Below are 4,735 nucleotides of genomic sequence, written 5' to 3'. Positions count from 1 at the left end.
ATAGCCTCCTCCACTCCCTCTGGTAGCTCATTCCATACACCCACAACCTTGTGAGTGGAAAATGTGCGTCGGGGTCCTTTGTCAATTTCAGACCACTCACCTTAAACCTATGCTCTCGAGTTTCCAACTCACCCTAGCTTGTGTAAAACACGTAAATACTCAGTTTACAACCCTTCCATAAAACCATGTCGCAGCCGTTATGCTGCCGGGAAAGTTGTCCAGCTTATTCCACTTCACACTCCAGTCCAAACATTGACGACATCCTTGTCTATATTTTGTCACTAATTTCAGTCTATATTTTTTGACTTTTTCAAGATGTCAATTTCCCTGGATAACAACGAGCTATTGGAAAAAGAAAGGTGAAACGTAGAATGGCTTCACTTTCAGTGCTGGATGCCACAGAGCCGCAACGCGCTCGGCTGAAGCTCGTTTCTGTAGTGTAGTGGTCATCACGTTCGCCTCACACGCGAAAGGTCCCCAGTTCGAAGCTGGGCAGAAACTGCTTTGTTCTTCAATTGCAGCCTTTTACACGGACAAGAACGGAGCTTTCTTGCTTGCTCTCCCATCTGCGAAAATGCTCGAACAAATCTGCTCTCTTTGTGAAATGTGATGCACTTCCATTTAATTAGTGAGCAAAGCATTGTAAAGGCTTGTTCTGATCAGAACCATTGTAAAACCTGGTTCTGATCATAAGTCATTCTGTTTGAGAGTGTAGTTACCGCGTTCTGATCCCTTCCACGAAAAACTGTCCCGCATTTGCATTCCTTGCGCAGGCGGACCGGTTCAAAGACAGGGAAGAAGCTGGTGCTACTGATCAGCGCACCACTGATTCCTGAACTAGTCTGTCTGTCAAATGTAAACCAAAGTCGTCTCTGCAAGGCCTCATTTGGAAACTCTCTGTCGTTATTCAACGTGCGAGAATTGGCAGCAGAGGTGCTGAATCATGGTTTGGATCAGTTCGCACGTTAGTGACTCATTCAATCAGCAACAGCAATGAAAGAAATTGCACTCCCAGAGGAACCTCTTGGACCTGTGCTTTCATAGCACCGCTAGTATTAAGGTGCGCTCTTAGATCTAAGCCATGTTGGAACTGAAACGGAGGAATTGACAGAGAGGCTGCAGAATGACATCGCATCCTTTTGGTTTTCATGAAATCACTGACGAGCAGGAAACTGTAAACGGGGAGAGCGACTGGGAAAGTGAGGCAGTTGCAGCTCTGGTGAAACTCCTTCTTTGTGAGTCACTCAGCACCAAGAGACGTGAAGGTGACTCAGGCGTGAGAGCTCTTCACATCGAGAACAAAAAGCACTCAAGGGCAGTTAGCACTTCTCCCGGAGTGAGGGTGGGGTGAGATAATTACCTTTTGACTTCAGTTACTATGTTCAGAAACTGCCTTTTAAATTGAGGTGAACAGAAACTGCATTTCTAATAAGCACCATGGAATTTAGCAAGATTTATTGAGTCGCTTCTCGTCGATTCCCACACAGGTTTCCAACTCAGTCGGTATCGATGTGGCTCATGTCCAGGTGTGAACATCCTTGCAGCCAATTGCACGGTTAAGGTAAAAGGCAAGGAAAGTGGCATCTCGAACTGGCCCCGAGGTCAGAGCATCCTCACAATGTGATCTGTCGTTCTCGGATTGTAATGCTACCTCCGCTTTTAGGGTGGAGATCATTCTTTGGGACCCTTATGCTGCAAAACAGACACAGTGACTGAAACTATGCTGCACGGTATAATGTGGAACACGGCCTGCTCAGCTTTGTGCATTTTCCCTGTAGTCCGGTGTGTTTCATGTTCCGTGTAAACGTGAAAGTTGTCCTGTTTCGAGCAATCATTGAGCAAAGCAAGAATCGAAATTGAAGTAATGTCAAGCAGCTCATGGTGATTTGACCAAATCGTAACCGAACATATACTCTCACGCACTCACAGAAACATTTGTAGCTGAAAAGAGTCTGAGTAGGTAGACTCAGCTTACCATTGATTTTTGTCTGGATTGAGGGGCTCCTTCTTTGTGTTTCACTCAGCAACCAGAGACATGAAGGTGACTCTGGCAGAGAGCTCTTCACATCGAGAACAAAGAGCACTCAAGGGCAGTTAGCACCTCTTTGACATCTTCTGGGGTGGGGTGGGGCAATCACCTTTTGACTTCTGTTAATATCCTCAAAAACTGAAAGTTGTTCTGTTTCGAGCAGAGGACGAAATCATTTACCAAAGCAACAATCCAAATACCAGCAATATCATGCAGCTCATGGTTACTTTGCCCAATCATATCCGAATATACAGTCTCTCATACAGACATTACATTTGTGGCTTTAGCAAATCTCAGAAGCTTGATTCCAGCTATCAAATGATTTTTGGCTGGATTGAATGTTTGTTGCGAGATTGATATTGTAGTTGGGCATATCCCTGCAGCTGTGCCAGCAGGAGAGGGATCACAGAACTGTTTCCCTGTGACTTTGCTTCTAATGTTTCACAGGAGCACCATGGAAGGTGTAAGACAATACACTGCAGCTGTGGCTGGTTTCGTGGCCAAGTGACCGAAGGAACTGCTTTCTCACTACAAACTCTCAGGTGGCTCGAGTTCAGATCCAACCGCTGCCCTTTGTGGGTGTGCTGCTTGTTTTACTGCAGCCTGTTAAATGCTGCTGTGTTTAAATTCCAACACAACCATGTGGTTTTGCTTTTGGAAATGTACCTCTGATTTGGGAGAGTGCACACTCTCTATCCTGTCAGTGTTTATGCTGTTATGATCACGTTTGCGTCCCACATGAAATGTCCCCGTCCTCAAGCGGTTCTACTGCTGCATCATGTTTCGGCCAAGTTGTGTTATTCACTGTTTTCACTGAAACAGAACGGAGATTGGTATTGCATCGCTGTTGTGAAACAAAATCCTGCAGTGACTTTACTTCTCATTATTTGGTGTTCCGGCAACTGGGAAAATAATTCCACTATAATGTGATGTCATATGGTCTTAAATTTCTTTTATTTCCTTCCCTTCTGCCCTGGAGATGGAGGAAGCAGGCACTGCCGCATTGTTGATCGGATGGGCAAATTAATCTAAACGAGACTGTGTTTGGAATCTCTTAACTTTTCATGGTCCATTCATGTTCAGTTCTTTCTTTCCCTCATTTCGGAGCTTTCCGGGAGGTGGCGGTGCACCAAGTTTCCAATACATTTTGGGAGTGCAGTTTGGAATTCCGCTGAAGGATCTGGGAGCTGTTTATGGCTGATTGCCCTCGCACTGTCCCCAAACAGCATTCATGCTTCAATGTCTCTTAAAATGCATTTTAAACAAACTCCCCATTTCCAGCATCTGGCCCCTATCTCACTAAACCCTTCCTATCCAGAAGCTCAGCCGGTTGCCTTTGAAATCTTCTGAGTGTACGAGCCTCCTCCACTTCCTCTGGAAGCTGATTCCATACACGCACAACCTTCTGTGTGGGAAATGTGCCTCATTCCGTTTTATATTTTACCCGTCTCACCTTAAACCTATGCTCTCCAGTTTTTAACTCGCCCCATATTGCAGAGATCAATAACTCAATTTTTTCTGTTGACAAACCTTTCCTTCAGGCCATGCCCACGATGAAGGGTAAGACGTCCCAGCATGTTCAGGCTCGCCCGACATTCCAAACTGTGCACCCCTGACACCATCTTTGTCTATATTTTGTGAGCAATTTCCCGTGATTTTCTTATTTTTTTTTAATGATGCCAGTTACGCTGGAGAATAACCAGCTCCTGGAAACAGAAAGATGAAGCGTTGAACGGCTGTAAAGTTTAGTGCTGGCCCACTCTGAACACCAGTTGCTCGCGGGGATGTTGCCTGTAGTGTAGTGACTGTTAGAGTCACCTCATACACGAAAACTCCTCACTTCAAAATCGGGCAAGAATAGCCTTATTCCCATGGTGCAGCCTTTCAGACTGACATGAGCAGAGTTTTAAAATTTGCTGTTCACGTCAGCAAACCTGGCTTTGAATTTGCTCGCTCATACATGTTTGCGTGATGAAACGGAATACAATCCCATTTCATTTCTGTGCGAAACATTGTCACAGTGGTCGCCAAACTGGTTTTGAATATGGACAGATGTGGTACAGCACTGATGGCCATTCTGGTCACAGTGGAGTTCCTGGACTCTGATCCTTCCACTAAAAACAGAACCACATTTGCTTTCCTTGGGCAGTGGCCTGGTTCAAAGCCAAGCAGCAAAGGTTCCCAGCAAATTCCTCAACTGAGAACCTGGGCATGTTTCATGGGAATGGTCAGTGGGAGTAACATTGTGGAAGGACCCGGTACTGCAGTAAACTTCTAGACACTAAATTCAAGAGCGATTGGATTTTAGTATTCTGAGGCACAATTTAAATTGATTGGTAAAATTGGAATTCTTTCTTAATTAGCAAACAAAACTGACTTGTTTCACAGCCAACCGTTACATCTTTCCAATTTTCTAGTCCACGCTGAGACTGCGAGCTGGTCATCACAGGTATTAGTTAGCGCTCAGTTCCCAACAGCATTCACTTCATTTAAAGGTGGAGGGCACGTCTTCAACTTCATAACACTGTTCTCATCACAAAATCCTGCAGTTTGTAATCTAGGAGACGGGGTTAGCTTGCAACCGTTACCGTATTAAATGTGAAGATTTTCACACGGGAAGCACCATTCTTGAGGGGGCGGGGTGGGGGGGGTTAGTTTCTGTAAGCTGTGTCCCCAGGGCTATGCAGGGAGCTGCAGTGGCCACTT

At 45.3% G+C, this 4,735-nt stretch overlaps 1 non-coding gene across 1 annotated transcript; it reads left to right on the top strand.

The window, feature by feature from the left end:
* The first annotated feature begins 428 nt into the window (after positions 1 to 428).
* On the top strand, positions 429 to 501 carry trnav-cac (transfer RNA valine (anticodon CAC)). The gene has a single exon. It is a non-coding gene; the product is annotated as a tRNA-Val (tRNA).
* Positions 502 to 4,735: the final 4,234 nt, after the last annotated feature.

The sequence above is a fragment of the Hemiscyllium ocellatum genome, unplaced genomic scaffold (assembly GCF_020745735.1).
Source record: "Hemiscyllium ocellatum isolate sHemOce1 unplaced genomic scaffold, sHemOce1.pat.X.cur. scaffold_261_pat_ctg1, whole genome shotgun sequence".
NCBI classification, from domain to species: Eukaryota; Metazoa; Chordata; class Chondrichthyes; order Orectolobiformes; family Hemiscylliidae; genus Hemiscyllium; species Hemiscyllium ocellatum.
The sequence above is the reverse complement of the archived record's forward strand: the minus strand, read 5'-3'. Positions and strand labels throughout refer to the sequence as shown.